At 37.7% G+C, this 24,915-nt stretch overlaps 1 long non-coding RNA gene across 1 annotated transcript; it reads right to left on the bottom strand.

The window, feature by feature from the left end:
• Positions 1-1,736: 1,736 nt before the first annotated feature.
• On the bottom strand, positions 1,737-12,678 carry LOC117674690 (uncharacterized). Its single transcript, XR_004593947.3, has 3 exons — positions 12,015-12,678; positions 9,159-9,301; positions 1,737-4,015 (listed from the first exon to the last, which is right to left on the bottom strand). It is a non-coding gene; the product is annotated as an uncharacterized LOC117674690 (long non-coding RNA).
• Positions 12,679-24,915: the final 12,237 nt, after the last annotated feature.

Below are 24,915 nucleotides of genomic sequence, written 5' to 3'. Positions count from 1 at the left end.
ATGAAGTACTTCTTATCCAATTTCAGTTTTATAGATTGGACTTTGGGCAAAAGAAAAAATGAAAGGTGTTGTTGCAGGATCCAATATTGGGGGGGGGGGGTCACCGGGATTTAATCTTCCAAGCTAAAGAAATTTAACAGGTTTAATCTTCTGAGCTAAAGAAATTTAATGGAAAATAAAACTTGCATTTTAAAAAAATGTAAAAGAAAAAATATACAAATCCCAGGATAATGTTGCAGGATCTAATCGGAGCCTGAGTGGCGTAGGAGGCTAATGCCTCCTACTAAGGCAGCATTTGACATCCAGCTGCCTGCAATTACTGCGAGTTCAATTCTCACCAGGCTCAAGGTCGACTCAGCCTTCCATCCTTTCTAAGGTGGGTAAAATGAGGACCCGGTTTGTGGGCGCAATAAGCTGTCTTTGTGTAAAATATATAAAAGTATGAAGGCTATTGCTTAACACATTGTAAGCCGCCCTGAGTCTCCGGAGAAGGGCGGCATATAAATAAAAATAAAAAATAAATAAATAATCTGGGTTGGTCACAGGACCAGAGTTTAATCTTCAGAGCTTTTGGACTTGTGCCAGAGCCCATCTTCAGAGAACTTCTCTCTAGTAGAAAGTGTTCATTCCAGTAGAGAGAAGTTCCATGAGGATGGGCTCCAGCACAAGTCCAAAAGCTTGGAAGATTAAACCTCTGGTCCCAGTGTCTAACCCAGATTGGATCCTGCAATATTATCCTGGGACACATATATTTGCCTTCATTCATGAAAGATGTTGTGTATATGCTTCCTTGCCAAAGGACTATTTATTATAGTTCCTGGAACTTGAAATAATTTATCCCTATTGTAATGTGTTGTGAAACCTTCACTATTGTTGTTGGTATATGACAATTCTGAAAAAAATGGTATTTTATATATTGCTTTCCAAAGCAAAGAGGATAAGAGAGAAGCACAGGTAAAAACAGATACATCTTTTAAAAGAAAATTAATATCAAACTTTAATGATATTTAATGTCCGCATTAATCTCAATAGTCAGTTTATCTCAAAAGACTGATAAACTATAACAGAAATAAATATATTAGTTTTTTATGGGTCTATGTAATCAGTCTCTAATTAGTGAGACATAAGCCATAACAGAGTCAATAATCAAATATGTGTCATATATGTAGCTTCATCGCAATCTTTTGTTTTTTTTTTTCAGGTGAGTGGGGGAGAGGTGTTGTTGTGGTTTTTTTTTAATCAAGCAATGTGAAGGGTAGAGTAAAACAGACTCCTTGAAATGATGAGAGAGTATTATCAAGACACAGGACAATATTTTCTTAACCAATATCAGTTGTGCTGCCTCTTCCACACCTCAAACAGCTTTTAGCAAAATATACATCATTCCTTTCCATTTCATCTATTTAAATGCAAATATCTTTTGGAACATATTTTGCACACCACTTTTTCCCCTTACACTCACACCTCTATTGTTAGCCTTCCAGACATAGTCATTACCTTCCCCTTTACAGTATTGATGATTTGGCATAGCACCTTCTGAAGTATTTCATTAGCATGTAAATGGAAATATTGGCCTTACTTGCAGAAAATGCTATATAATTTAATGGAAAATAAAACTTGCATTTTAAAAAAATGTTTTACAAAAGTGTCAAAGAGATACAGCCCAACTCTGCTTCAGAATTGTGCAGGAATGTAAAAAGGAAAGTGTCCAAGAAATATAAAGGTAAAGGTTTCTCTTTTATATTTGTGTCCAACTCTAGGGCCAGTGCTCGTTCCCGTTTGTTAGCTGAGGGAACCAAGACATTTCCGTAGTCATGTGATCAGCCTGACTATAAATTAAGGCGCACAGAACACTGTTAACTTTCCACTGAAATGGTACCTAGGTATCTACTTGTATTTGCTTTTGACTTGCTAGGGGGGCAGGAGCTGGACCAAGTAACAGGAGCTCACCCCATCATGTGCCTCTTGAGTCTCAAACACGGACTGTCAGCTTTCCAGCTGAGAAGCTCAGCATTTTTAGCCACTGAGCCATCGCACCCCCCAAAGACATGTACCAAACCTTTCTTCAGAAGAGTATATTTTGTAGCAATTTGTAGCCAGCCTGCACAGTTTCAAGACAGTTAAGTCATCATGTTCCAGTTCTAAATCCAGTTTCATGAATGTGTTTTTCTGGATCTCTGGTAAATTGAAAATTGACAGTGTCAACAGCTACATCACAAAAAAGATATTTTTGTTTTTTCTAAAACTATATAATGGGAACACAGAAATATCTGTAAAGAAATTTACAGATCTGTCTAGGAATTCTCTTTGTCAGAAAGAGAGGTAGTTGAGGCAGTATACCAACTATTAAACTGAAAAAACACCAGGTCCACAAAAAACACTCAGCTGAATTCTTAAAGACACAGAAGACAAGGCAATTAATGCTAAGAGCTCCAACTCAGCAAACATAACAAGACTGTATGGCCTTTGGATTGGAAATGATCAGTGTTCTCCCAAGCACACACACACCCCAAAAGCAAGAAAATATATAAAATATTGAACTGTTGCCTTCATTTCTCAAATAAGCAACACTTTATTTATGAATGTATGAAGATTATAAATGCCAAATGAATGGATAGGGTTAGGAAAAGACTGGGACAAGAGATCAGTTAGTCAATATAAAATGGATAATGGAGACAGCAAGAGAATATAAGAACCAGTTTTGCTTTATTGACTAAAGCAAGGGCTGTGACTATATAGATTACTGCAGAATGTGGAGTGTACTAAAGCAAATTCATGTGCCAGAGGATATGATTATTCTTCCAAGAAGTCTTTACAATGAACCAAAAGCTATTGTAAGAATTGATTAGTCCAGTGCAGAAGAGAGCGAGAGGAGGATGCATTCTGTTACCAAGTTTGTTTAACTTCTCTAGCAAATGTATTATAAGAATGGCAGGATTAGAAGTGACAGGAATTTTATTTATTAAATTTATATGCTGCTCATATCACTAATGAGATAATAATCTGGGAGCTGCATGGTTGCCAGCTTGTCTCTGAATACAGGTAAAGGTGTTGGAGATATACAGATAATTTGGCCTCTGTTTTGCAGACTGCTTGCACTAAATAGAATTGGCCTACCCAAAGCATATGGAGAGAACTTCATGAGATAGTCCATGGCTTGCACAGAGGTGAGTGTAAAGCCTTTCTACAACTATAAAAACTGCACTCTCACTCCTGGGCCTCAGGAAAGTTTTAAAAACATGATCTTTTATAGTATGTTTGGAGACAGAAGCAAAAATTGGAGATGTGCCTGAATTACAGTTATGCTATATGTTAAATTTATACTGACCATACATGTAATTATTGATGTTATTTGATAATTTTAATATTCTTTGAATTATAGTAATGATATATATTGCATATTTGATGTAACCCACCTAAAGTCAGACATTTGAAGCAGCATAAAAGATTTGTTGTTCTTGAATTATCATTAATATATATTTGACATACCCATATTCTAAAAAATTAGTCTTATGGGGAAAATGTGCATTTTCAAATCAAATCAAGGTAATAGACAAGTATATTCGAGTATTTGTAAGAAACAGGATTCAGATTTAAGTTACTCCTTTTCATAAAAAAAAATATTCTTCTTCAAAAGACATCTAACAATGTTTACATTCTAGGACAGAGGTGTCAAACTTGCATCATCACACCAGCATCACGTGACGTATTGCAACTTTTACCCCCTTCGCTAAACCAGGCATGGGCGTGGCCAGCATATGACGCATTTGGCCTGTGGGCCGCAAGTTTGATAGCCCTGTTCTAGAACATGACTTAAGACAATACAAATATAAACTGTAAATAGAAAGTGAATATTTATGCAAATCCACAAAAAAAGAAAAGAAAAAGTTAAACTGAAACAAAAGTTTAGAAGACTAAAAGTAAGTATGAAAATACACACATAATAATAAGATCAGGGAAGCATGCAGAGCACAGCTTCTGGAACTTCTTCAGATTCCTTAATCACAACTTCAGTCTGAGGAGAGAGTAAGGGAATTTAGAATGGAACAGTTGGTTATTTTTGAAACTACTAATCGGTGATGCTCTGCCTTTTTCTTTTATTGGAATTCTTTTGTCCAAAGTTCCACTCAGATCTGGCCCATTTTTAACTCAGTCTTTTTTGGTCCCATTCTGTAATTTTTCTGAGAGTTAACAAGTTGCCTATCGATGGAGACAAAGAGAGCCAACAACCTTTACGTAATTTCTTTCAACATTCCATGTGATTGGAAAGAATTCAAGGTAGGGAAAACATACTAAACATACTCCTTTTAATATCTGAATAGCAGCTCCATTCTGGATCATGTGACCAGGAGGTTGGCGGGTTCAAAATTGAAGTGCTAACAGCATTCGCCAGCCTCAGCCTATCCTAGAGGGATACATTGGAGATTATTTTTCCTACAGTGTTTTCTCTGCAGCCTCTGGTCTTTTGTCAAATTCATTCTTTCTTGTACAATTTCTTCCAGAACAAATTTAGTCCCATTCTATCTGTTTTCAGAGAATTATGCTACTAGCAGATAGAACCACAGACCCTCTTACAATGTTTCTTCCCAACATCATGTTGGCTTGGAACAGTAAAAGCAGAAGAGAAAAATTTAAGACATTGAGAGAATTTTTTTAAAGAAAATATTGAGAAAGTAGCGCTTTTCATAGGCTAGTCAACCGAACAGTTCGGCATATTTTTAAAAATTTGTTTAGTCATTTGCTTTTCAAAAAATAATTGCATTGTTTTAATCTTTTCTTTATTTGTTTATCCAGTTAGAGAGACTGATTCAGGAGGTTGAAAAATATGTGAGCCATTTTGCATGTCCAAACTACATGTTTAATGTTATAACAATTACTATGCTGAAAGCCCCCTTTCTTGCTTAAAAATCTCAGCACAGAAGTTTTCACCTTCCTTACTCATGCTGACGTTTAATCTGGATTTTTTTTCTTATGTAGAAAGAAGTAGTTTTTTCATATGAAGCGTTTTTGCAAACTCATGATCTAATACAGTTCAGATACCAAGATTTTCCTGTCTTAAATAATCTCATACAGGTTGTCAGTATTAAATGGCCATTCACTTAGTAACTATTCAAAATTATAACAGTACCAAATGAAGGGTTTTTCATCGTTGCCATTATCGTAGCATCCCCACATCACGTGATTGTTTTTTAGGAACTCGGCAATCAACTCTCAGTTGCGATGTTGCACTGCCTCACATTCATGTGATCAGCATTTGCGACCTTCACAGACGAAGTCAATTGAAAAGCCATCAAAAGGTCACAAATGACAATCATTGGACCACAGGATGATGCTACTTTGCAGAATTTGCTTAAGAACAGCAACTGGGACTGCTGCAAAGCCATTGTAACTCACCGCTGACTCATGATGCCACACTCTACGACTGCGTCACTTAGCAATGGCTGTTGGTGCAAATTTAGAGTAGTAGAGTAGTAGAATTCTTTATTGGTCAAGTGATTGGACACACAGGGAATTTGTCTTTGGTGCATATGCTCCCAGTGGACATAAAAAGACAAGATACATTCATCAAGAATCATAAGATACAACACTTAATGATAGTCATAGGGTACAAATAAGCCATCAAATCATATTAGGAAACAATCAATATAAATCATAAGAATACAAGCAACAAAGTTACACTCATGCTGTCATAAGTCGGAGAAGATGGGTGATAGGAACAATGAGAAGATTAATAGTAATAGTAATGCAGACTTAGTGAATAGTTTGACAGTGTTGAGGGAATCATTTGTTTAGCAGAGTGATGGCATTCGGGAAAAAACTAGTCTTGTGTCTAGTTGTTTTGGTGTGCAGTGCTCTATAGTGTCGTTTTGAGGGTAGGAGTTGAAACAATTTATGTCCAGGATGCGAGGGGTCTGTAAATATTTTCACAGCCCTCTTTTTTGACCTGTACAGTATACAGATCCTCAATGGAAGGCAGGTTAGTAGTAACTGTTTTTTCTGCAGTTCTAATTATCCTCTGAAGTCTGTGTCTGTCTTTTTTTTTTTTTTTGAATAAAAGGTTTTTATTATTTTTTATAATCAAATAGATAACATTTTCACTTGTATATTTAAACATTTATAAACCCCCCCTTCCACCCCCCCTTCCCACCCCCCTCCCCCGACTTCCCAGAAGAAAAACAGGGTATAAGTTTTATCAAACATATGCTAAAATATGCTAATAATGCAAGACTATAATTCCCTAGACCCCTTAACTCCCCTTCTACAAATTATTCATCAACCTCCCTTTAAACTCAAAGTAACATCTAATCCTTTAGGCCTAAGAGTTTTAAAAACATTAACAAACACTAATAGATCATTCAAAGCTTAAAGTTCTCATAATACATCTGTAAGGAATTCTTGGTTCATTTTCTTAATCATTTTACTCTCCCTCCTACTTTTATTCTCAAGATTCAAATATTTTTCCTTAAACCTTAAATAATCATTAATTGAATTCTTAATTCATTTACTTAATCATTGTAATTAGTCATTAATACATCAATTATTAAACCAAAGAAAATTAATCTTCCCTTCTTCCTTTCTTTCTATATTTTTTCCAATCTTTGTTCCTCCCTCTTGCTTTTATTTTAAGGAGGTTTTGATTTTCAACTGGGGGTTGATGTATCTTTAAAACTTGCCCCTTTCTTGGAATCATTTCCTCTGATTTGGAGCCCCCATATAGACTCTTCTTGCTTATATAATCAGTCAGTCCATAGAACGAAGAATTAACTCGATGAGTTTGCAAAAAAAAGTCCAGTTGTTGCATTTCAATTAATTGTGTGAAAGCCTCTGCCAAATCTTCCGAAACCTCGTAGGGCTGATCAGTTTCTTCTTCTCTCTGCTCCAGATTATGTTTTTGAAAAGTACTGTCAGTTAATTCCACAAGGGCAGGAAAAGGGTTTGAAGATCCTTGAGAATCAGCCAAATCCAGCTTCTCTGTTTTAATCATTGTCATTGTGCTTTCCTTCAAAAACATCCTCATTTGCTTTTAAAGGCTCCACCAGCTCTATAAATTTTCGTTCTATGGTTGCTGTAAAGTTATTAATAATTGCCATTTGGTTATTCGTGGCTTCCTTTATAAGTTCTGTAAGATCTCTGAAAAAATCCTCTTGGCTCTGTGAATTAGTTCTCTGTGTCATTTCTGACGCCATTAATGAGCTTCCACCACTTTCAGAAACTCCTTGCTTGGAGTTATTATTTTAAGAAAATTTTTCTTTTCAAAGCCAAAACATCTCTTAAGCAACTTTCTCAAATTTATTTGTAGTTTATCAAGCAAGATAGTCTTTTCTACACCCAGCTCTCAAATCCCAGCAGCTTAAGTCCAGTCTCTAAGCACAAATCTGTTAACAAGCACTTAGCTTTCACTTTCAGTCCAGCCATATTGATGACGCCATTTCTCCTTCCGCTCAGCAAAATCAAATAGAAACAATGTATCCCAGGAGTTAAGCAGCATACTTGCAAAGGCTTGTTCTCCTGCTTCCATTCTGCCTGCTTTTGGAATCAATTCTTGTTGACAGCAGAGTTGGTCGCCGGCATCTAGCTCCGTTTAAAACGGAGTCGCCACAGATCCGGAGCTTCAGTGGGCTGAACGGGGAGCTCTCACCCTCCAAGCCCCTGGAATTGCTCCCGGGGCTCCCGGGGAGCTCTACCCTCACCCACCGGCTCTCCTCTCCTTCTTCTCCCGAAGGAGAGGTTTTCGAGCCGTCTGACAGCTGATTAGCACTGTCAGAATGGCTCCAACGGAATCGCGGGGCTGGAGGTCTGAAAAGACCGTCCGCGACGCCGGCAGTGCCGACAGAAGTCTCAAGTCTGTGTCTGTCTTGTTGGGTTGCAACAAGAATATTCTTTGTTGTGCTTTTTTGATGTTAGGCGTCCATTTTAGTTCTTGAGATATGATAGAACCTAGTATTATCATCATTAAGTGAGGACCACTTGTATACAAATGGGAAAACCTTGATTCATGTGGACAATTTTACAACACTTCACAGAAGCTGGTATCTTGTGAAATCATTATCATTGTAAAATTTAAATTATCATTTTAACTTTATGCTGATCATATTTCTTTTTAACAATGGAAAAATTAAAACATATTATATTCTGGACTAGCAGAATTTGCAAAATTTAAAAACCTACTGAAAGTTCAGATGACCCATTGTTCTACATTATTGAGTCTGTCATCGGCACCCTTATAACTGCCTGGTTTGGTTCTGCAACCTAACAAGACAGACACAGACTTCAGAGGATAATTAGAACTGCAGAAAAAACATTTGCTACCAACCTGCCTTCCATTAAGGACCTGTATACTGCACGAGTCAAAAAGAGGGCTGTGAAAATATTTACAGATCCCTCACATCCTGGACATAAACTGTTTCAACTCCTACCCTCAAAACGACGCTATAGAGCACTGCACGCCAGAATAACTAGACATAAGAACAGTTTTTCCCCGAACACAATCACTCTGCTAAACAAATAATTCCCTCAACATTATCAAACTAGTTACTAAGTCTGCATTACTATTAATCTTCTCATTGTTCCTATCACCCATCTCCTCCCATTTATGACTATATGACTGTAACCTTGTTGCTGGTATCCTTAAGATTTATATTGACTGTTTCCTTATGACTGTCATTAAGTGTTGTACCTTATGATTCTTGATGAATGTATCTTTTCTTTTATGTACACTGAGAGCGTATGCACCAAGACAAATTCCTTGTGTGTCCAATCACACTTGGCCAATAAAGAATTATATTCTATTCTACAACATTTGCTCATGATTAATAATTTCCTTTTCTTCTTAATCCTAACTATTAAAATGGCAGCAATTTTTCAGACACTCACAAAGAAGTGATAACATTAAATAGCTTGAAATATTATATTTTCCTTGCACATCTGCAATAACCTTTAAGGCTGCTATTACAATTTGTTAAAAGCTCCTAGATGAGCTAAGAAATCGCTTTTCACCATACCACTCAAAAAGCAATGTGAAGGTTTTAACATTATACTGCTTCATCTTTCAGTTACAGTCTCTTATTTTATTTAGCAATAGATTCATACTCCACTGTTTAACAATCACACATATGACTTTCAGACTCTCGCTATTTTTTACCCTCATTGGTACATACCAAAGTAGAAGAGAAAATGGGCACACATGTTACATCTTGTTTGATCTGTATTTGTGAATTCCCTTTCTTCGCAAAGGCCAGTCAGTATCCAAAAGCTGATAGAAGAATTTCATTTTGTCTGAGGAATTTTATGGAAAGATTGGCTGAAATAAGAATGGAAGAAAATAAGGAAAAGAGTGTGTGCAGTCATTACAATTTAACTGGTGCTATAGCTGAGGTGTTAAGGTTATTTTAAAACTGAGTCAAGAAATAAAGCTTTTTTATTTCTTCAGTAACTGTAACTCATGGCTTCCCCACAAAATAGAACTTGGATTTCACATTGATAACTTACAGTTCTTTCAGCCCAAATACACATTGTGATCAGTCCAAGGATCTGTCAGTCAACAATGGGAAGGATGAAAATGGCAGCTTTTCTTTGTCTTTCATTCTAGCCCTGTTTGATAATTGACACTAAGGGATGAGAGATGGCATCTCACCACTGACAGCTCCCACAGTCACAAATGTTCAGAGATGGAAATTGTGCCTGGCAGACATAAAAACCCATCAATACTTACACTGAGGTACCATTATTGCTGAGCCACAGGCCAATTTCAATTTTGGTGACAAAGAGATTCAGTGGTTTCCAGGAACGGCTAGGGAGACAGTTTGGGGGCAAAAAGCGGGTAATAGTCCAAGGAAGAGCATGACCATGGATACTAGAAATAAGCTTCATTCCCTATTTATTTTGCTGCTACCTGATTCCAAACTAAGGCTAAGGGATCGAAGAACAGCAGTGCAAATGAAGGTTATTAGGGAAGAGCAGTGGTCTTTTCTTTGTTAAGCAGTGATTTTAGATACAAGGAGTTGAATGAGTTCCTGTTCCTTCCAGACTAGTATAGATTACAAAATAGGAAATTAAAACAAGGAATAGTTCAGCAGGTATTGGAAAGGGCACCAACTACAGTACTTGCAGAAATCAGAAATAGAGAAGGTGATAGGTGATAGCAATATTAAGGATGATGGCATGACAGCAATCGAGTGAGAGATCATTAAAGGAATAAAAAGTATTGCAACACTAGTATTTTTTGAAAAAAGAGAAGCAAAATAGGAATTGCATTAACTGTTATTTTTACCTATTTTCTTTGTTAGAAAAAAAAACAATTCTTGCTGTAGTACAGGTAGTTCTCGAGTTACAACAGTTCATTTAGTGATCATCCGAAGTTACAGAGGCACTGAAAAAAGTGAATTGTGACTATGTTTCTGTCACGCTTGACTTGCTATGCAATCTGGTCGCAACCAGACAACAATAACAGAAGGGGGGAGGGAAGGCATTGGTATGTGAGGGTGGTTTGAGAGGGAAACTCTGGAATGCAAGTGTGCCATCTGGAAGCCTGAGTCAATTCCACTCCAAGATCATCAACTCTGAGAACGTCATTGTCGGAGACAGACAGATTGTTCTAAAAACAGTCCCAGTGCAACTAATGGATGGACAAAGAACAATGGAAGGTCCAGGGGAGAAAGGGGGAATTTGTCTTATGCTTTTTGCACACAAAATGTTAGAACTGGCTTTTCCACTTCTGTACCTACATGGCTTTTCAGTAAAGTATACGCTTGGAGAAGAATAATGTCTCAGAAGTTTCTTTTAGGTAAAGGTAAAGGTTCCCTTGCACATATGTGCTAGTCATTCCTGACTCTAGGGGGCGGTGCTCATCTCCGTTTCAAAGCTGAAGAGCCAGCGCTGTCCGAAAACATCTCCATGGTCATGTGGCCAGCATGACTAAACGCCAAAGGTGCACAGAACCCTGTACCTTCCCACCAAAGGTGGTCCCTATTTTTCTACTTGCATTTTTTATGTGCTTTCGAACTGCCAGGTTTGACACCCATGATCTAACACATCATCTATTACCTTAAAGGTAAAGGTTCCCTCGCACACATATGTGCAAGTTGTTCCCGACTCTAGGGGGCGGTGCTCATCACCGTTTCAAAGCCGAAGAACCAGCACTGTCTGAAGACATCTCCGTGATCATGTGGCCGGCATGACTAAATGCCAAAGGCGCATGGAACGCTGTTACCTTCCCACCAAAGGTGGTTCCTATTTTTCTACTTGCATTTTTTATGTGCTTTCGAACTGCCAGGTTAGCAGAAGTTGGGACAAGTAACAGGAGCTCACCCCGTTACATGGCACTAAGGATTCAAACTCCTGAACTGTTGACCTTTCAATTGACAAGCTCAGCATCTTAGCCACCGAGTCCCTTGGAGTTTCTTTTACTGGCTAGCATATTGGGACTGTTGACAGTTTCACACTTATGACTGTTGCAGCAGCCCGTTGGTCATGTGATCAAAATTTAAACACTTGGCAACTGATTCATATCTATAACAGTTGCAATGTCCCAGAATCATGTGATCACCTTTTGCAACCTTCTGACAAGCAAAGTCAGTGGGGAAGCCAGATTCACTTAGCAACCATGTTATTAATTTAACAACTCCAGTAATCCAATTTAACAACTCTGGCAAATAAGGTTGTAAAATGGAGTGACATTTTGGGCTCAATTGTGAGTGTAAGTTGAGGACTACCTGTATTCATAATCAAGACTATACTTTGGATTCAGAGTGTCAGTAGACAGATATGATACTGTTTATTTTTAATTTGAACATCTTTTCAAAGGTAATTTATCTGCGTGGTACGAATGACAAAAAACACAGCAAATTGTATAAATGAGATTCATGAAGGTTAAAACCCTGAAACATTCTCAAACCCTGGAGAACTGTGCTTTCAGAGAAATTGAGAAAAGTTCTTTCTTTTATTTCTCATACCCTTCCAAACTTTCTTATGCATTTGCCCAATGAATATTCATAGTTTCTTTTTCATTTTCTCACCTTTGCGATGTGGTAATGAAATGGCTCCAAGCTGCAAGTGATGAAAATTAACGACTCATGTTTGATTAGCAGGCTCCAAGGGGGGAAAAGAGAGACAAAGGAGTGTGAAACCAACATACTTCAAAGATTTTTAAAATCCAGTAAATATAAAGTGATGGCTGAATAAAGAAGAAAGAGAATTAGATGATATCTTAAGATTCTGAAAAGAGACCAAAGTTTTCAGAGTTAAATATTATTGACATACGGAATGGATTGCAGAGTGAAAAAATTCTTCTTGGTGTCACCCTTGATGAGTGAGATCGGAGGCCATCTTTCCACAGCTCAACACCATTTTGTTAACTCCAAAAAAAGTTGTTTCTTCAGAAAATTGATGTAACCACCATCCTCAATATATTACTCAGTTGTGAAAATGCTAATATTTAAGACATGACAAAGTCATCAAACACCAGTATATTTCTTTTCTTAGCTAGATCAATTGCCTATTATTTATCTCTCTTATTTGCTAAATCTTTACGGATGAACATTCACCACTAAGAGAAGGAAGGAAGGAAGGAAGGAAGGAAGGAAGGAAGGAAGGAAGGAAGGAAGGAAGGAAGGAAGTTTTTTCTAAATGTTCTTCTTAGTTTTCAGTTAATTGTCTATAAAAGTCCCTAAAATTCTAATGAGCACAAAATTAAACTTTGACACACTTGATAATTTGTGACGAATTATAAAAATAAAATCCTAAAAATTGTAATTTTAAATAACCAGTGAAATCAAATAATTTTAACCATAGCAAAATTGCTACTGGCAGCAATTCACTTACGTTTTAAATGCTAGACATTGAGTGGGAGCTCTGCATGCAAGCTGAATGGAACCTTAGCAGCAAGATCTGCTGAGATCCAAGTCTATTCTCTACAAGTGAGCCTTATTGCTTCTTCAGAATGGCAAACAGTAACAGTTTATAAAGACATGGACTGAATAGGGCCATAGTTTTATCCAACAGAAAATTTAAATGCAGTTAAGAAAACATTTAAAGGCATCCATAGGATCAGAAGTTATTATCAACATAACCCATGTAACATCACATCTTTATGATAGAAGTTCATGGCAATTTGAAAACTGTAGCTAGTCCAGAATGCAGGACCATCAGCAATAATGTGATTGCCATGGTATTCAATCAGAATAGATCAGAATAGAGCTGGAAGGGACCTTGGAGGTTTTCTACTCCAACCCCCTGCTAAAGTAGGAGACCGTATAACTTTTCAGACAGGTTGCTATACAGTCTTTTCTTAAAAACCTCCAGTGATGAAGCACTCACAACTTCTGAAGACAAGCTGTTCCATTGGTTAATTGTCCTCACTGTTAGGAAGTTTCTCCTTAATTTCAGGTTGCTTCTCTCCATGATTAGTTTCCATCCATTATTTCTTGTCTTGCCTTCTGGTGCTTTGAGAAATGTTGGGGGAAAAAAACCCCTCTTCTTTGTGGCAGTCCCTCAAATACTGGAATACTATCATGTCACCCCTAGTCCTTCTTTTCTCTAGACTGGCCATACCCAATTCCTGCAATCGTTCTTCATATATTTTTGTCTCCAGGCCTTTAATCATTTTAGTTGCTCTTCTTTGCACTTTTTCCAAAATCGCAACATCTTTTTTATAATGTGGTGACCAAAACTGGATACAGTTTTCCAGATGTGATTTTACTAAGGATTTTTAAAAAGGATACTGATTCTATGCCTCTGTTTATACAACCAAGGATTGTATTCGCTTTTTTGGCTGCTTTTTTGGCTGCTGCTGCTGGCTCATGTTTAAGTGAACCTTGGGGTCACTAGGACCCCAAGGTTCCTCTTACAATTACTGTTTTTGAGCCAGAATTTGCCTAATCTGTACTTGTACCTTTGATTTTTCCTGCCTAGATGTAAAACTCTTCTATTGTCCACATTAACTTTCATGTTGTTGGATAGGCCCCATTGTTGAAGCCTGTCAAGATCTTTTTGGATCCTGAGCTTGTTACATGAGTTATGTAACACAACTGCTCTCAGGTGCACATTAAGGTGCTGATTATGATCTATAAAACCCTTCATAGCATTCAGTTTAGCTATTGAATGATGACTACTACTACTTCTTCTTCTTCTCCTCCTCCTCCTCCTCCTCCTCCTCCTCCTCCTCCTCCTTCCTCCTCCTCCTCCTCCTCCTCCTCTTCTTCTTCTTCTTCTTCTTCTTCTTCTTCTTCTTCTTCTTCTTCTTCTTCTTCTTCTTCTTCTTTTCTTCTACTTCTTTTCCTCCTCCCTCCTCCTCCTCCTCCCATCATTTATTTATTTTGCTTATTCTTTCTTATTTATTTTTGTTCTGCATAATTCTGCTTACACCAAAATAGAGCAGCATGATGAGGATATGTTTATGGAACCATACATGTACATTCTTTCCGTGATTAGGAAAGAAACCGTGGAATAAGATTTATATAAACTCCATACAGATTCATTTATAGAAAAGAAGTAGACCCTCCCTCAATTGCAAGGCATATGCAACTCAGAATTTTGTATAATACCTCAACAAAACATCAGCACAACTATCCTAATAGAACAAGTTAAGGAAAGAAAGAATTCTTAACCTATATTTTAAAAATCACATTGGCAGCTGGCTCTAATTTCATAAATGAATGGCTGATAGACTACCTTGATTTATTTTCTATAATTTAGCAGTAGAATCAGATAATTAAGATCCTTAATCAGTGGAAAGAAAATAGAGTTTCAAATGGAAGAAAATATTGTGTTGTTTTCCCTTATACTCAGCTTTCTATGCCCTCAAACACAGAATAATTAATACAAAAATGATTATTCCAATTGTGTTTTATAACAGCCTCCTCTGTTGCCCTTCTCTTTCCCAGTCAGCATGAAGCTAAAAAGCAAATCATTAATTTTCATCTCCCATATTTTTAATTAATTCAGAATGTGAAAGGTTAATTTTGAAGTAAGTTGTTATACAAACGAGATAGCAGGCACCCTGATGAGTGGTAGATTGGATGTGATCTCCTCTGCTCCGACTGAACTGGTGCTGTTCAGTTCTGGATAAAGGGGCTCATTATCTCCAAATAATCATCCAGATGCCATCTCAATGAGGTCACACTAACTGCAGTGGTGTCTAAGCCAAATTGTTCATAATTAACAAGGTGGCAAAGCCTACATTCTACAAATTGTCTCCTGAAATAGGATTCTTTCCAAACTTCGATCAAAACAAACCAACAATTTGTTTCCCCTATTTTCACTCAGATCATGAAGATATTTGGAATAGAGAACAATTTTTGAAAAAAATAGCATGCCTGCACACCAAGAATGTAACTTCAAAGTGTGTGGGGGTGTTTTAAGATGTTTATATAAGTAAAAGTGCTGTGTAAATGGAAATTTAAAAAACAGTGGGAAGATAAATGCATAGTGGTAATGTGGGACTCAATTAGAATAAAGATTTAACATAAGCATATATCTATATTTAGGCAAAGCACATATATACAGGACAATGCAGCAGCTGTTCTCAAACACTTAAACAGGATTCTTTTAATGTATAAATAATGCAACCTGAATCTCAGGAAATTTTATAGTGAGATATTCTAAATCAAAGTTTCTCAGTCCCCGGGTCGCGGACCGGTACCAGGATGCACGAGCGGCAGGTGAGAGTGCAAAGCTTCATTTGCACATGCGCAGGAGCTATGTTGCGCATGTAAAATCATCCCCTCTCCCCACTGCACTGCTGCAGCTGCTGCCAGTTCATGGAGCCAGAAAGCTTGGGGACTGGTATTCTAAATGTTCCTGTGCTTCCCCAGGATGTAATAAACTTTAGTTACTCAACTATAAACAACAGGAAAACAGCAAATGACACCCCCCCCCCAACTCTCTCTCTCTCTCTCTCTGTTTGTGTGTGTGTGTCTGTATTGTGGGGAGAAAAAATCCAGTCTGGTTCCAATCTGGGAGAATGATACTGGAAATAAAATGCAGGCCACATGGAAAGACGGACTCTATTTATTTGGATAGAGTCAGAAACTTCAGTGACAAAAGCATGTTTCTGGGATGGCTTATCAAATGGCTGAGTGAATGGATGGATCTTTATAGCTTTCTGGGGTTTTGTGTTTGAGATACTCCAGGGGGTTGTGCAATGTAGTGAGCCTTGTGCCTTTTGCTACTCTAATGGTGGTGGGTTAATCTTATTATGTCCTAAAGGTCATGTCCTGTCCTTAGAATTTGGGTGGGGGAATGTAAATTTTAATCCCATCAGCTCCAACCTTTTGTGCGTTTGGTTTATGAATAGATTGGCCAAGTCTTTCTTAATAGGTACAAAATATCCATCTCTAAAGACTTGTGGCTTCTGCTTGAGGCTATTAAGAAAGACTTTCTGTCTTTAAGAACATGTTTCTCCATTTCTCCTTTGGGAAATATTCTATACTGCCTCTCTTAATCTTAATATTAAGATTAAAGAATATTAAGATTAAAGAATAAAGAATATTTTAATCTGGGGAGGGGCGCTTCCTACAGTATGCAAATGCAAATCATATCTCTTCAATAAGAAATAAGGAGGGATGCCCAGAGCCATCAACCCATTCCAAGCAATTGGAATTCTTTATTGTCCTCTATTAACTGGTGCTTTCTTTTATAAAATTCCAGCTTGCCCTATGTATAAATTCAATTAATTAAAGAAGCAGAATGCTGAGAACTTCCCAGAATAGAAATGCAATGAAACACAATTCTTCCTTGTGATTCCACATTTGTGTATTTCTTTTGCCACATTTATGTCTAAAGTTAAGCAATACATTATGGATATTGACAAAACTATTCCAGAGATTTTAGCTGTTTTGGTGGAAAAGAAAGGGAGTGCAGGAGAATTGTATGGCCTGAGGCTGAAGCAGGTCTTGAAGAATTATAGCAGAAATAGTAGCAGTCTTCAAGCCTAAGTCCCTTGAGATATGAAAGAGCCTCTTCTAGTGGCGTTAAAGACTAATTTTCCTTAGCTGCTATGTATTTTAATTTTTGTGTATTTTTAAATTTTCTTTTCAGTATTGTTAGCCACACCAAATTATAGTTATTAACAACTAGATTGCTGAATGTTTAACAATAGCCATGACTTGACAAATCATCTGGTTTCTCCCTTACACTTTTAATTTAATTCTATATAAGTGTTATTTGGGGGAGGGTTAATATTCTTTTTTTAAATATGGGTGGTGCGGTGGCTCAGCAGTTAAGATGCTGGCTTGTCAGCTAGAAAGCCAGCAGCGCCAGTTTGAGACCCCAGCACCACATGACAGGGTGAGCTCCTATCCTTGCTCCAACTCCTGCCAAACTTGCAGTTCGAAAGCATACAAATGTGTCTAGATAAATAGGTACCACTTTGAGGGTAACAGTGCTCTGTAATATCATGTTGGCTACATGGCCACAGAAATGTCTTCAGACATCATTGGCTCAATGGCCTTGAAACGAAGATGAGCACTGACCTGACCCCTATAGTTGGCAAGGACTAGTGGAGTAAAATCCGTAGAGACTCGTTATCTTATCTTTTAAATATTTATTATGGACTGTAACTAAGTTACTCATTATGTTCCTGGTATTCTTAATAAGTCTATATTAGATAAAATATATTTATGCATTTATGCTAAAGGAAAATAATGAAGATAAATAGGTCTAGCTGCTATCCTTATATTTGATTCATAATTTAAAAGCAGTCCTACATATTGGAATTCCATATTTTGGAGAGATACAGGTTTGTCATAGCAGGATGTGTGTAGGTTTATGTAATTCTTAGATTATGTCAATCTTCTGCTTACTGCATGAATTTAAATTAAAGCATCCCCAACAATTAGCTCTCTAGATTACACTGGAACAATCTAGCAACGGGGACTCCAACACTTCTGTGAATAATTTATTCCACAATCAAATTCCTCTTGCTGATAGGAAGTTTATGGTGCCCTGAACTGGGTATAGAATCCAAGTGGACTCCTTACCATAGCAGAATTGTACCTAATTGTTTAATTATTTAAAAGCAGTTGGATTCAATTTAATAAGTTGATTTAAGGACAGCTACAACTATTGCTAGCTCACTTTGAAGAAATAAACACTGATTTAATTAACAGGCGGAAACCATTGCACTCAGGCGCTTGGAACTTGTTCAGCAAGGAATTTCCTGAAATTTATTTTCAGTTTTACTAATTCAAAAATGTATTCTGCCATATTTCTGGGCAATTCACAATCATAAAAACACATGGATCCAACAGAAAAAAGAAGGACCACAAAGCCTAAAATATAATTTAATAAAAGGTCACCTTCCTGAAACTTAATTCTATTAAGTTTCTTATTATATACTATTCTATTATACTATTATATATAATTATATAATAATAGAGAACCCTTGGGTGGATAAGGGGTAAATGGGTCTTTTTTTAGGGGTTGAAGGAGAGCAAGGAATGAACTTATTACATTTAATTGGGGAACAATCTCATTTGACTTTTTTTAGGAAGGTTTTGGAGATTGGCCTTATTGTATTTAATCAATCAGCAACTGATAAGAGATGGCATTAAGAAACATGGATATTTGATTTGGAACCAATTAGGGTTAATTTTTTTGTATGATCTGGGATTGAAGCCATGGTAAATTTTCTACAAGTTGATTACAATAACAGCTTGTTAACAGTGTTTTGGAATTTCAATTTTTTCTTTGTTATATTGTTGTTAATAATTTTACTACTTCTCTATAATATTTGTATAATATTGTTTTTCCTATTAACTATTTTGTTATTAATATAGTTTATAGACGACAGGATTAAGGTTGTATTTTAACCTTCTTTAAATAAACTGAATATTTGCCAGGGGAAAAAACACCCTAGGATTAAATTTCTACAACATCTCTAGGATAGCATAACAAGAGTCACCGAATGCATCAATTTTGGCATTTGAGCTCAGAGATAAAGCTCCTAAATTGAAGGATCTGGCAGGTCCTCTCCTTACCACCTTTTGTGAGTGGTCCTTTTTATGTCAAGAAATCCCAATTTTATAGTGGAAATGTAAACAAGAAGAGATTTTTTTTTATCATGCTTGATGAACATATAAAAAAGCTTTAAAAATATATTCAAATACATATATTAATTCAGAAGATATTAAAGATTAACATATAATTAAAACAAGAGATATTTCAGAGACCAATGTACAAATAGTTGGGGAAAAACTCATGGAAATTTGTATTTTTAAAAAATTTATAATAATAGCAATGAGACTTTTGTAAGCACACTGATGAAAGGATTTGAAAATGAAATTTGGGTTGTAAACTCAGAGTAAAAGTTTCATGTGAATTTATGCTTAGATTTGCTGTGAAGGAAAATTGGAAGCCATATCTTGTATTTTTTCTCTCTTTTTTCTCTGCACTTTTAGCATTGTTCTTCCTCTTTCTACATGAATTAATATAGAGCAAGCATGCTTCATTAGATTTTTTTTAAAGAAATGTAACTAATAATATATACTTCCAATTATTTGATATGTAATGAAAGCAGCAACATCTGTTGAAAAAAATGTGTTTTTAAAAATAGATTTACTTTCTTAAACTATACTGCTCAAAAAAATAAAGGGAACACAAGCAGAAGACATCGAGATCTGAATGAATGAAATAGCCTTATTAAATACTTTGTTCTTTACATACAGTAGTTTATACACTGCTCAAACAACTAAAGGGAACACAAAACTACTGTATGTAACAAAAAAGTATTTAATAAGGCTATTTCATTCATTCATTCAGATCTCTGATGTCTTCTGCTTGTGTTCCCTTTATTTGTTTGAGCAGTGTATTTCTAAATCTAAAACAATCTTCCCTGGAATAATGTTAACAGATTTAAAAATGAGAATATCACATTACAGTCAGACACAGGCTTTCCATGTTTTAATGTTATTAAGTATGGCCTGATGTCTCTGTGATATTCTGGTATGATATCATATCACAGATAAAAAAAGAAAATAGACTGATTCAGAAAGGATTGTTCAATCTAAAAAGCTTAGAGGGGAGAGAGTAAGAAAGGGGGGGTCAGAGAGACAACAAGATAGGCAGGTAGATATAGATTGGTAGAAATATAGATATCCTCCCATTATGAAATGTTTGTGTTGCCCCTCTTGTGAGTGGAGTGAACAGATGGCTCATCAGACCAAATAACTATCTATGCTAGTTCCAACCAGCCTAGAGCCATTCAACATAAAGAGGCCAGTTGGCAAGAGATGGCTTTTTATCATTAAGAGTAAAAACATCAACAACCTGCCCATCCTTTCCTGATCTTCACTTTGCAGCCTGAGAGATTTGTTCATCCTTCTATTTATGCTAATAGGTTGCCAGGATTGCGATACACACGTTGGTTGATGCCAGGTAAGGGATCTATTTATAAACAGAGCTTGGGAATATTTTTTTTTATTGCTTACAGCAGTAGCAATTGCTGATTTCTTAAAATGGGATAGACTGCACTCTATTGGCCAATAAAACACCTTGCAGTTTTTTTTTAATAATCTAATAATATATATATATATATATATATATATATATATATATATATATATATATATATATTAAATCAAGGTAAGCTTTTTTTAAAAAATCATACCAAGCTTTTTCATACATATTTGAATACATATTCTCCCTTTTCCTAGTCTTGAAACCACTGATTTTAATCTCAACTCACTGAAAATCAGGGGAGATCAGAAAATAGCAGGGAATTTATTCCAAGTTTTCATGTGCTTCCAAAGCAATAGGTTTTATATCTTTAATATACAGAAATTTAAATGATCTGATCAGCAAATGGGGATCATGAGGCTGGATCATATTATGAACAAAGACAGAATAACAGAATAACAGAGTTGGAAGGGACATTGGAGGTCTTCTAGTCCAGGGGTCACCAACCTTTTGGACCTCAGGGACCACTACATTCATAATTTTAAATCCTGTGGACCACTAATATGATCTGCCTAATGACTGGCTGGGTGGGTGTGGCTAGGTGGTCATGTGACTGTATGGGCGTGGCCAACTTGATGTCACTCATGTCGAGGGGCGCCTCAACCGCCTCTACTTGCCCCTCCCCTCACAGCCACTCCTTGCCTGCCCACTTGGGCTCCTTAGGGCCCCAACAGGAAGCAGTTGTTGGAGCTAAGCAGTCACAATGAGAAAGAGTTGGCAAAACAGCTCAGTTCAAATTGGACTTGACCAAGAAGGAGGCTCAGCAGAAGCATCTCACTGAGGACTATGAGCATATGCTTTCCAAGCAGAGGGAAGACCTGTGGGGGTGCAAGGCCAGGTATTGGCACCTGGAGGCTCAGTGGGCTGAGATGGTCAGCCAGATCCAGGTCATGATGCAGCCCCACTGGAACGAGGCCCTCTGGCTCTTTGCCACCAGCGGCACTTCCATCCAGCCTTTGCCCAAAGCCCCACACTAGGAGGCTGAAGCAGACTCCAAGTCGGAACTTCTGCCCCCCTCCAATCCACACAAAAAGACCCCAAAGGGGGAAACTCTCTGCAGCAACACAAATGTTCATTCCACGTATCCGGCCCAGGGGCCGCAGTTTGAGGACCCCTGATTTAGTGCAATATAAAAAATGCAAATAATTTTTCTGTGGACCACCAAAATTTTCGCACGGACCACCAGTGGTCCATAGACCACCAGTTGGTGACCACTGTTCTAGTCCACCCCTCTGCACAAGAAGGAGGAGCTGTACCATTCCAGACATCCAGAAGGCCTTCAACATTGCTCCAATTCCAGACAAAATGAGAGAAGCAAAGCTGCGGTCATACAGACATGTGGTCAGAGTTTATGTGGAATCCATTGTAAGCCAGGCACTTGCCCAGAGGGCCAGCAGCCCCAAAGAAGCCTGAAAAAGCAATGAATGGACTGCCTATGTGAAGACATGTGAGCTATAGTTGTGATGTCCCACCAGTGCTGCAGACCAGATGAAGTGGCAGGTGAGTTGCAGACTCTGCAATGTGATGGGAAGGAATAATGCAAGGAACAAGAAGAATGTTCAGCAATTTAAAAAATCTGAAGGCTTTAAATTCACATATATTCCTGCCATTAAAAATCTGGTGATTCAATAAAAGCATAAAATTGATTTGGGAAATCACCTGAAACCCAAATGGGATTTTAAAATTATATTTAAAAATAATGTAGCACACTGAGTAGATTCAGGACCAGATGCCACTGAGCCTTTATCATTTACATTCTCCATGAGTCTCCTGACTGGCACCAATATAACTTCAGCCTAATTGCTCTTCAATACTATTACACATTCTCTTCCGTTAATCTTTTCTTGCCAGGGGATCTGTCTTTTCATATGTGATTCACTTGCCCCACTTCTCAACTTTGATCAATAGCTCAAGGAGGCACAATTCATTTCTTCTACAAATACAGGTGCAACACATCCAGCGCCTCTCGATGCAAATTTATGTAAACCTAAACTGAACAGAAGAAGGCCCAAGATCTGATCTGAGATAGACTCTTTCAGGAATTTTAAGGGTTAAAATTAAGGGTATCTTAAATTTCGTGCAAGTTTTAAAATGCCCATTTTGCTCTGTAAATAAAACTAAAATTAAAAACATGTCCAAAGATGTTGACCCCATCCATTGTAGGGAAGGGCTCAGTAAGATATAGAAGAGCTTGTGGTGGTCTCATGTAGCTTTTGAGCCACATTTTTATATGATAGCACAGAAGAAGAAAAAATCTTAAATTGATAGTATATTTACCACCAGCGTAACTTTCAAAAGAGGAACAGTAAATCAGACTCTGTTCCAGCCTGAAGCTCTTCCAATAAAGCAAAATTTTAACAATGCATAATTCGTGTGTGCGTGCGCGTGCACACACACACACACACACACACACACACACACACACACACGCACAGGATAATATGATGTAAATGACTTGGTAGGTAGAGGGCATCAATGAAGGCCATGCAGGAGATATGGTGTTAATGCCACTGGGCAGAATAAAAAAGCAACAGTAATATCCACTAGGCAGTAGGGTTGATTGTTTACTTGAGTTTATTTATTTATTATTTATTTATTAGTTCAATTTATATGCCGCCCTTCTCCGTAGACTCAGGGCTGCTTACAATGCATTATAGCAATAGCCTGCATACTTTTATGTATATACCTGCTTATTAGGGCTTTCGCCCCACCTCCCAAGCGGTGTTGTTCTATACAAAGCTGGTTTATTGCCCCCACAATCCGGGTCCTCAATTTACCTACCTCGAAAGGATGGAAGGCTGAGTCATCCTTGAGCCTGGTGAGATTTGAACTCGCACTAATTGCAGGCAGCTGGCAGCTAAGTGCTAGCACTTAACAGCACTTAGTCCGCTGCACCACCGAAGCTCTTAGCCTAGCCTAGTTCTAGCCATGTTACTTCCTGTCCCAGATCTCTGCTTGAGACATGCTTGAAATGTGTGCTATTATGTCGCTGACCATTTTCTCATGCAGCAATGGATTAAATACCTAAAGACTAGGCATGACTGCTAATGCAATGTTCAAGCTGATGCCTGCATTGAATGGTGCATACCCTAAATGTCTGCTGCTTCTAGCTGTAACCTTCCTCCAATGCCTGCTGGATTAAAGCAGTAACAACAGATGGTCCATATAATGTATGATCAGAGAATGATAACATTTCCTGGTAGTTCTCCCATCTAGTACTTTGAAATAAATGAATTGCTGTCTCTTTACTCTGGCATCATAGCCTCTATAATCTCTCCTCCCACCCCAGAGAATCAAGCCAGAATTATATTCGGCACTGACTTTCTAAAGCAAAGCACAGAATTCATGGATGGAGAATCAAAATTTACGACATGAAACTATCGCCTGCAGCAACTCTTCACTTAAGAAATGTTGCCATCTAGCCTTAGTGCAATGTAATCTGCAGCTCGCTTTGCAACACTTTTTAAAAATGTTTCTCTAACATTTACTAACAGTAACAAAGCATCTGCGCTTCTCTGTTGAAGGAATAAAACAAGGAGGAGGGAAATGTCCACCTTCAAAAAGGAAAAACAAATAATTCTACTAATAGACAAGTGTAACTTTTTTCTAAAGGTTCTCATTTGATTTTCATCACCCTTAATGTCCATATATGCCACCATATAAATGGAATGCTATTATCTTTCTCTAAATAAATGAAGGGCACTGTCCAGTGGTGAAATCCACTCTGGTTTGCCACTGGTTTGCTGCCTGCACATGCGCAGTCCATGCCAAATGCACGCTGCATACGCATGTGCAGTGTACACCAAATGCATGCTGTGCACATGCGCATGCACAGTACGTGCCAAACACATGGGGCGTGCAGAAAAAGGAGGCTTGGGAAAGTAAGTAGAACAGCGAGGGGGGAGGAAACAGCTGTGCCGCACAATTTAAATTCACTAGAAAACAGGATTTCCTGCTTTCTAGTTATTTTAAATCGCGCGGCACAGCTGATTGTTGGAAATACCAGTTCGGACCAACTGGTAGCTTTTTTTAATTACCTTTTATCACAACCAGTTCGCCCGAACCGGTGCTACCAGTGCGAACTGGTAGGATTTCACCACTGGCACTGTCTTATGCAAAGTAATGCAACTGGCCCTATTATATTCCAACTTTAGGGAGGGGACTGCAAAAGATCACAAGATACGTTGGGGTAGAAGGATGCTCCATAAGGTGGGTACCATGGTAGAGAAGGCATCTCTCCTGGGACCCACCAAATATAAATCTCTAGCTGATGGGACCCACAACATGCTGATGGTATTCAGTTGTATGTCTTGGCCCACGGTGAGTTAAGTGATGCCTCCCTCTCACAGTGCCTAGAGGCTGTTAGGGGCTGTTGGGGAGCAATGGGTTGAAACTAAACCCTTGCAAAACTGAGTGGCTCTGGGTTAGGGGTACGTTGGCTCAGGGAGAATTGCCACCTTTGGT

Source organism: Pantherophis guttatus, chromosome 8 (assembly GCF_059756535.1).
Source record: "Pantherophis guttatus breed Tessera chromosome 8, ASM5975653v1, whole genome shotgun sequence".
Lineage (NCBI taxonomy): Eukaryota > Metazoa > Chordata > Lepidosauria > Squamata > Colubridae > Pantherophis > Pantherophis guttatus.
The sequence above is the reverse complement of the archived record's forward strand: the minus strand, read 5'-3'. Positions and strand labels throughout refer to the sequence as shown.